Here is a 10,345-nt window from a genome sequence, read left to right as displayed (position 1 = left end):
AGTTCGGAATCGGTTTTATCGCTTCACTCAGTCGATTCTTGTTCAATCAAGTTCGGAATTGGTTTTATCTCTCGCTCAGTCAGTTCTTGTTCAATCTATTGGCATTTGCATGAAGATTGCATTAATAAAATGTTATGTTGTCATTGATGTCAATTAACTGGTAATAATGTTTCTATAATGATGTTTTATAACCAGTAGGAAGAGCTAGTGAAAGGAACTGAAACCGGTAGGTGAGTTTGTGGAGGAAACCGGTATTGCTAAGTAATGGGGAGTTGAATCGGTAAACCCTACCTGTTAATATGATAAACCCTAACCGATTAAGTTTGGTAAGTTTGTTATATTGGTTTATAATCTGATGATGAGCGGTAATGATTATGACACGTATGCATGTTGTATGAGAAGAGTTTCAAAGTGTTTTTGGCATGTTGAGATAACGATTTTTATCTTGGGAATGAACAAGTATATTGCATGTAATGCAAACCGCGTGATGAGTTATTGAGTTCGATGAAGCGGTGATCAAGGAGCGGCCGAGGCTGTCTTGAATGATGTGTATAGATTGTTATGTAATCCAATGGTCACACTTGAACTGATTTGTTTTGTAACCTCTATGAGAGAATTAAGTTTTTGTTTTGTTACCGACCTATTGATTTGTTTATAAGGTCGATGAGTTGTTTTGTTGAAGTGTTGGCAAAGTTGTAGTTGAGTTTGTTTGCCAAACCAGATGATGTATCTGCAGTTTGTGTAAAAGCATATAGGAGCATGAAAATGATTTGAACAAGCAAGTGTAGTGCTATTCAAACATATCAACAAACCCCTGTTGTTTTCTAACAATTACAACAGTTAAATCCCCTAACTGAGTAAGCTTTAACAAGCTTAGTATTATTCAAATCCTCTAACCAGGTGGTCCATTAGCTTGGATTTCAAATCCTCTACCGAGGTTACTCCTCACAGGGTATTGCTTCTAACAAGGCATTATAGTCAATCCCTTAACCGGGTGGTCCCTAACAAGACTTTTTGTAAAGCTTTAACAAGCTTGTCTCCTAACAGGGTGAACTTCAGAAGAGTTTAAAATACTTGTGGGTATTCATCCCCACCGTGGTTTTTCCCATTTGGGTTTCCATGTCAAAAATATTGTGTCAAGTGGTGAATGCTTTTGTGGTTATGTTTACTATGGTTGAATTGCTTAACTGCTTAATCCACTTTGATATGTTATGATAATCAACAACAATCTGAAATGGAGTTTTACTTATGTCAGTATAGTATTTGGATGTTTGTGAGTTTCAAGTTGTTTTACTGTTAGTGTGTGATAACAGTCAACCGGTTAAACTTGTAAGTATACAGTTTACTTTGAGAGGTTGATTCTTAGATTGGTGAAAGTTTATATCAGTTTTCTATCTACTGATTCACCCCCCTCTCAATAGTTGACCAGAATCTTATTCTTTCATCATACCATCACAATCAAGTTTAGAATCGGTCTCGTCTCTTCTCTCAATCTAGTTCAATCAAGTTCTAGATCGATGCTCGTTTCTTGATCCATCAAGTTCAAGAACCGTATCTCTCTTTGCATTGGTCCTAGTTCAATCAAGTTCAGGATCAATATCGCTTTAATCAATACGTCCAGTTTCATCTCTTCAAATCAAGTTGAACATCTCGCTCTTCATCGGTTTGTGATCCATGAAGTTCAAAATCGATATATATTTGACATCAACTATTCTTTGAACCAACGCATTGCTCATACATCAATTCAAAGAGGGGCAAATGTAATACCCTAAAAATGGTCACCTAAACTATGGGCCCCTAATCTCGACAACATCACCAAGGTCCTAACCAAAGGCAATTAAATCAACCTTGAACACCTAATTAATTAATTCTTCAATCATTAATGTTACATGGCAAATTAATCACTTTATATTAATTAAATATATCATTTAATTAATTAAATCATTCCGAGTAAATCATTTTTGATCAATTGTCCTATTTATTTAATTAAATATCCTAGCATATTTAATTAATAAATCAATTTGCCATTTAAATCACAAAAAAAGGAATTAATTTAAAGAAAAAAAGGAATTAATTTACAAAAATAGATTAATCACAAAAGAGGAATTAATCTACAAAAGAAAGAGTTAAATTGAAAACAAAAGAAAATAATTAAATTGAGAGAAGAAATCAAACTTGAGATATTTATTTTTCTAAAATTGAGATAATTTGAGAAATTTCAGAAAAGCAACTAAATTGAATTAATCATTTTCTCTAAAATTAAAACTCAAAGCTTTTCTTAAGGAAAGAGGTTCAGTTGTATTGAAAAGGCTTTTTCTAAACTAAAATCTTGAGCAAATTAAAGAAATGTGCATGAAATTGACTATTTTTATCTGAAGTGCATGGAATCAACTAATTTTATCTCCAATGCAAACTTAGACTTATAATCTGAATGCATTCAATCAAGCTATAATTGGAATCTATCTCAAGGTTAACTTAATCTGATCTCTCAATTATTTCAACTAACCTAGATTGTGGTTTTTTCTTGAGGAATCTCAACCGCTCATTGTTAATCGATCTTGACCATTGGTCTCTCTTTTGAGTCTCTATAAATTCGGCCCTTCATCTCTCATTCAAGACACCTTAGAGATTTATTGTTATTGTGCAGTTTTTGCTTTGGAGTCATTGAAAATATTGTTCTTTGAGATTATTGCATCTTAGTTTAGCTTTTTGCATATTTATTTTAATCATAATTGCTTGAATTTGTCTAACTTAATATTCATTCATCTAGCTTAATCTTGCATACATTTAGCTTATTCTTGTGCTCATATAGATTAAATCCTTCGTCTTGGTGTAGTCTAGTCACTGGTATTGCTTAGATAAATCTGAGAGCAAGTCTATACTCACATCTTTTAGAAGGCAATAGGTTGATTTGTTATGGTTTTTTAGATTCATGATTATATCTGTCTAACCATGCATGCAATGACTTAATTGAAGTGTTTCTGCCTTACAACTTACAAAATTTATCCACTTTTCACACACATAGGTATAAGCCAAAAAATGCAACAAAAACTTCTCTTGATTGTGGAAAAAAAAAGAAACAAGGAAGAAAAAAATTATAGGAAAATAGAAAAGCAGATGGTGATGCAGAGGGCTAGGTAAAGATCATGAAACTTCTAAGATCAGGGAAGGGAATTCCCCTTCCCGAGGAGCCATGCAACTCATATCATGCAATGTTAGGGGCATTAATTCCCTTAAAAAACAACAGTTGGCCAAGTGCCAACTAGAGATAGTGGAAACAAAGAGTGATGTTACAAAAAAGCAAACTTAGCAATGAAGAATGTGATTGTTTTAAGAAGAAACTCATGTTTGGGAAATGAGAGTGGATTTAAACAGATGGTGCCTCAGGAGGTTTGATCACCTTGTGGAGACCACAAACAGTTGTAGTATAAAAGATAGCAAAAGGAAGGCAAAGGCTAAGTTGCAAAGTTAGGAATTTAACCTCAAACCTTCAATTTATCCTAACAAATGTCTATGGTCTAGTATCATTTATTTGCAAAAGAGAAACTTGGTTGAAGATTGGTCAAATGTTATTGTTATGGCATTTAGATTGTGGGAATTTTAATGCTATCCTACATAGATTTGACAAAAAGGGTGGGGTTCTCAAGAAAATGCAATCTCAATATGATTTTGAAGAATGGGTAACTAAAACCCTGTTGATGGAGGGTAAATGCAAGAAGTTGAGTCCAGATGGAGTGGAAGTTTCAGACAACCGAATTTGGGAAATCACATTGCATGAAACAAGATCTCGACCAAAACGAATTGAGATCTCATTTAGGTTTGGAATCCCAAGCTGAAAAATGAAACATGATCCCAATTCACGACAAGATCTTGAGGCTAAAATTGTGAAAAGGAATCTCGATTAAAATATAATGGGAGCAGGACCCTGTTTAGTTTTAATTTATTGGTTGTCCGTGGAGGTGGGAACACTAAAACGTGGGTTTGACTGAGGTAGATCTCTTTACGCAACCCCTAATTTTTCTATTTTTGCTTGTGTGCAATTTTGTGATCGAGGGAAGGGGCTCACCTTGTTGGAGGCTTCAATTGTTGACCGATTGTAAGCTTCCTTTACTTTCTTCCATCCTCTTTTAACTGTTTGCATTCTATATCTTCTATTTCATTTATTGCAACATTGCTATTTTAGTTGTATTATTGCATTCACATCCGATGTACAGTCTATGTACTATGTCTGTACAGGATGTTAGCACGTCGCGTTGGTGTCCCAGTTCTGCACGTTCATCCTGAAGACAAAGACTCAACAAAGTCGTCCTGAGGATTTTTCTATCTCTTAATTGTTTAGTTTTGTTGTTTGTATCCCCTTGCTCACCTTTAGTGCTAGTTAGTGAGGTAGAGCGAAGGTAGGTTTGGTCCTTGAGGTTTATCACTTTGAGGGCAACGAATCTCGTCTTCTATAAAGACAAAAGAGAAAAAATATTTATTAACATAGAATCTATCTTATATAGAGTGGATCCTTTTGTTTTGACATTGGTTATTGTACAAAGTGAACAAAATGTCATCGAAAGAGGCATTCATTTTTTCCAAAGGATTAGCTAGAAACATGGTTCTCTTCATTCTAAACTAGAAATAGTGCTCATTTCCTTTCCAAAAACTACCTTTGCCTCTAATATTATCCTCTTTGTGTTCCAACATGTTGAAGTCTCTCAAAATGATCCAAGGGACCCTAGGAAGTTAGAGTCCATCCGATTCCACAACTCACTCCTTTCATTGTAATCATTTGAGCCATATGAAGAGCATACCCCAAAAGTCTTTGAGTCTCACTCTAGGGCAACACAAACAAGTCTGTTATAGGGAGAGATACCCTAGTTCGCTACAAGGTTGTCCTAAACAAGGTTAATGAGGATGACTACTCCCCCCATACCCTTCTAGATTGCAAAAATCTTTGGCAGACTTCCAAATAAAGCTTAGAACACAATCATTTTGAAGTCCTACAACCTTAATCTCTTAATCACACAAGATATATAATTTAGGTCTATCATAATAAAAAGATCTTAGGATATATTTTCTATCAGGGGACTCAAGTCCCCTAATATTCCATTTGCATAGGTTTAATTTCATCAAGAATTAGACATAGAATAACTTTTTGGTTCTCTTACAATCTTTAAAAGCACTGGGGAACTCTGTCTCCTTTAGAAGTTCTTTCTTCTTTGAGGGCCTTGTCCTCGTTACCTTTCTTACCCCTCTCTTTTGGGTTTCAGAGCTTCAAGACCATTCTATTTTTTTCCTTTCCTTCTTGCTTTCATTATCCTCATTCTCTTCTAGAGTCACTATGGCTAAGTCAAACTAGAAAGTTGAGTAGAGTGGGTTAAAACAATTTAGAACTAGTATATCAAATCCATAGTCAAAGTAAAGTTTAAGGTATTAGGTGAGTTAGTGTTTAGTAACATTTTCTTCCGACCATCAAAAGCATTATTGATCTTGTACTATTCAACTCACTTTTATAGTCGCATAAACCAAATGTTGAACATTTTTAGAGAAGATAAAGTTTCCCTTCTCACATTTAGTTGTTAGAGCTTTATTAATATCTTGTTCCAAATCTTTCACCATAACAATCTCCCCATCAAATAGGGGGTTAGACAAAGAAACTGTGGCTTCCTCTGTTGACCCCATATTGGGCGGGGGGATTAAAATTCATCCCCTGAGGTGTTAGCCACCACCTCCTCATTTTTCTCAATAGAACTATTATTGGGATTAGGAAGATCATTATGCACCGGATTTTCTAGTATCTAAACTCTTTGGAGAGACAAAACCTATACCATGAGTATCTCTTTTCCCATTTAAGACTATTTGTTGAATTCCATATTAGGAGGGACCTTATAGAAAGCACCAACTTTGTTCATGACATCTTTAGGATATTTTTTTTCTCAAATGTCCATTTCTTTTACACAAAAAAAAGAAGAAAAAAGACTACCCAATAATTTCAATTCACAACAAGCAGATTTAGTATCAAGATGAATAGATATAGCATCTGAAATATCAATAGAATGAGACAAGAAATCAGATTCCTTGCATCAAATGAAGCAAACTCTAGATTCTTCTAATTGCAAAATATTCCTTGAAAGCTTTAGGAAATGTGGAATAATCTTCTATATTTGAGGAGGAAAATTTCTTCTTTGTAGCCATCTTGGTGAGGATTTAGCAACAACTTTGTCATACTTATTTTTCGAAGACAAAGGAATGACCCAAAATAATGATTGACCCAAAGTCAAGAACTCTTGTTTTAAAACTTTATCTTGCATGCCACAACTTTTCAAGAAAACTACAAATAAGCCTTTCTGGACCATTCAACAAACGAAGACATGAATTCCTAGATTTCTTCCCATACATTTTCAATCCATTCATCCATAAATTTCTCCCACTCAAATTTTCTTGGCCCCTAGTATGGATTCATTATTGACCACTACTAAGAGTAGAGTTGATACCCCTCAAGACTTCCTTATATGAGAGCTTAGTCTAGTCTATCAGAGAGTCATTAACAATAATTTGCTAAATAGAATCGTCTATAATAGCTTTTATTGGTAATTTCACCGCCACTAGACCCTTCCATAACGAACACATATGAGATAAATAAAGGAAAACAAAAAATGGAAACACAAAAACATTAAGAGCATTAATTAGAGTTGCCAACTTGCATTAGCACTGAAGTCTAGACAAGCTTTTTGACGACTTAACCAACACCAAAAAAAAAGAGAGGGAAACATTATAAATTTTTAACTCAAATTAACAAACACCCAACCCTAAGATAAACTTGTATAGAACACTAAAATCAGGGTGAACCCACAATAGTGGGTTACACTTTTTTGCCAACTTTGACACTGCAATATTCATTTTTCAGAAAAAAAACTTCAGATTAGACACCTATTACTTCTAAACTGTAAGGAATGTGTAGATGATGTGAACTAGTGAATTTTGTGATTTTGTATGTAGATTCTAAAAATATTTTTTTGATAATTTTTGGAATCAATTTGCTTCTATTTTTCTATCTCCCTCGAAAACTAGTTTTTTTTCAAAAAACAACATTTTTAAAATACTCACTCTGTATAACATAACGTTTTTTCTATAATAGATATGAATGTGATTCTTTCAAATTTGGTTTTGTAACATGCATATCTAGTGTTTGCAATTGGTTTTGTAACATTATCTTCTATATTTCATATTTTATTAAGATTTGAAGTTGAGTTAACTGTAATTTTGACATATGTCCATTTGATATTACATAACTTGTTGTATATGTAATGAAAATCATTTTTTTTTGTTGGAAAGAGGACTTCAATACCCAGTGCGTGAATATTTTTCAATTTTTTTGGGTGAGGTTTACTATTTTTCCATAAGCATTGAGCAAAGAAGTTCATGTTTAGTGAAAACCCTACATTCATAAGAAATAAAATAAAAATATATTAATGAAATTAAATATATTAAAAATTATACTATTTGAAAAGATTAAAATAAGGGCTAAATACTTAAAAAAACAAAACTTCTAAATGAATTCATTTGACCCCCCAAAAGCTAATGCAAAATTGGTTTTTTATCAGCATTTGATAGATGCAAAGGAGACTCCATTGCAAGTATGATTTAGAAGTAGAGAGGTTCTATCCAAGAAATTTTTATCTAAGAGCCTTTGATCTAACTCTCTTCAATCAATTACTTCAAATGGGACGTCTTAAAGCTTAAATCATTATATTTTCTAAAAAATGTATGATTTCAACAAAAATCAGGATGTACAAAAAAGTAGGAACCATCATTGTGAGCTCACCCATTAACAAGACTCAAGTCACCAATTTTCTAGAATAAGAGAATGAAGAAGGAAGCCAATTTGAGTTTGTGTAGTGAAAGAAAGAGCACCAAGGAGAAACAATGAAGGATGACCATTAGACTTCATCAGAGCTTCTGCACAAACCTTCTCTTATAAAACTCTTAGTAAATATATTTAAAAAAAATATGTACATATATAATAAGTTGGCAAGTTTAGTTATAATTATCTTGACATCAAATTTTCTATGGAGATCAATCTTCTTTAGAGAATGTTTGAATTTAAGCCACTTTAATAGAATTTCATAAAGAATAAACTGAATAGACAAATCACTCACCTATTCAAGAATAAGAAAAAAAAGCTTTATTGTTCAAAATAGTTTTCAATGATAGTTAATCTAAAAATTAATTTTGATCTCCCTCAACATAGAAACCTCTAGAATTGCTAGAACAACATAAAGAAAAGGAGTTTTATGCTACCTTGAGCATTGGATTTGAATTTTCCCCTACGTAGGCATGAATCTCAACCTATAATTCTCAAGTTGGTACCCTCAATCGTAAGATATAGGTTTGATCTCTAGAGTTAGCAAAATAATAGCTTACATTACTAATAATGACCACTTGCTAGATCAAAGGAAAACTAAAAGTGAAATATGCAAAATTGATCAATGCTTTAATCATGAAAATTAATTATTTATGCTAATTATCAAACATCGCTAAGATTGATTGATTTCACTAAGAAGCTAGGAATTATATGCCAATGATGCATAGGCAAAAACGATGTATCTATCATCTAGAGTGTGGACCCATCATATGATGCACTTCAATCACTTCCTTTCACCACTTGTGATTAGTTACAGAATCTTAATTCCTCCTTTTTATTATTCCTACTATTTACTAGTATACCTATACCCTAAAAAAAAAATACGTAAAATAATGCCGAGAGATATCACATAATTGTCTTTCATGTTTATTAGTTGTCAAGAAGGACATGGAGCTGAATACTGCGACATAATGTTGCACTCTTTCACTCTCATTAAAGATGTAACTGTTTCATCTACTTAGAGATAAGTGGTAATGATTCTATTTTATTCGGAGTAATAAAATAATACTTATAGAGAAGCTGAAACATGCATGCATTTACCTATCATCTACACATCAAATTTATTCAAAATCAATTTTTTATTTATGGATATTTGTATGTCATTGTAGATGCCTCTCAACATAATAATTGAGATTTTCTTGTCAAATGTAATAACTAATTTTCATACTTATATTTCTATGCTTATTTTACTGTGTGAATTTCACTTTTCTAAATTTACATTGGTTATATTTTGATAGTGAATGGTGAAATTTTGTTGAGAACTTATTAACTTAATTTTTATATTCTTCTTCATTCACCCATTCTTTTAAACTAACTGCTTCATTTGATAGGTCTCAATGCATAAGTTTGTACATTCTACTTTACAATGTGATATTCTATATTGGAAGAAAATCAATGATTGCTCAAATATGGTTGAGTTGGTAGTGGGCTCATAATTACTCCAACACATATTATTGTTGAAGTGCATATTTCATTGATCTAGATCTACAGCCTATGGTGGATACCAAAATTTTTGCCTACTAATATCCTTGTTGTATATTTGTTATTCCAACAACTTAAATATAGTTTTTTTTTTAATAAAGGGGCAAATTTTTTATTAATAATCAGAAGCAAGAATTACATAAGAAAACCAGAGCCTCAAAGCTCCAGAAGAGAACAACAAGCCCAACCAAAAATCAACCAACTTCATAACTTTCCATATCCTCAACAAAGATCTTATGCAAGTCCTGACAGTAATCTGGGGAAAGATGCTCCCAACCCTCAACTTTCCAATCATCACCATATTCTGAGGCCCACTTAGCCAAACAATCATCTTCTCTATTCCATTCATGAGGAATGTGGATGAAAGACACCTTCTCCATCATAGCACTAATTTGCAAAATCTAATGAACTATCCCTACCAACTGCCAATTAATCCCACTCACCTTTTGCTCAATCAACAAGTTAACAATAATCTGTGAATCTAACTCGCAGATAACCTTACACCACCCCAACTCAAATGCACGCTCCAGGGCATAGAAAATTTATAATCCCTCCATAAAATTATTAGACTGCTGCCCTTTATGCATTGAAAAGAAGAAAGCCACATCCCCCATACGATCCCTACCAACACCACTAATCCCAACAAGACCCAGATTACCCCAAGAGGAGCCATCGATGTTAATCTTGATGGACTCATCTTGAGGGGGCAACCATCTTCCCACCCTATGAACCTTCTTCATAGCATGTTTACCTCTCTTGACACAAGATGAGACATGAGACATCTCCTACAAACCCAACCTACCCACAATATCATCCTCTCCTCTATCTAGAGGAAAATTCACCTCACGTTTAGCTTCCACCGTCTCCTTGATCATTCCAATTATTATATTCCACACTTGCTGAACTAATAGTATGACTTCCCTAAAGATCCTCCTATTCCTCTCTAGCCAGACC

The sequence above is a fragment of the Cryptomeria japonica genome, chromosome 3 (genome assembly GCF_030272615.1).
Source record: "Cryptomeria japonica chromosome 3, Sugi_1.0, whole genome shotgun sequence".
NCBI classification, from domain to species: Eukaryota; Viridiplantae; Streptophyta; class Pinopsida; order Cupressales; family Cupressaceae; genus Cryptomeria; species Cryptomeria japonica.
The sequence above is the reverse complement of the archived record's forward strand: the minus strand, read 5'-3'. Positions refer to the sequence as shown.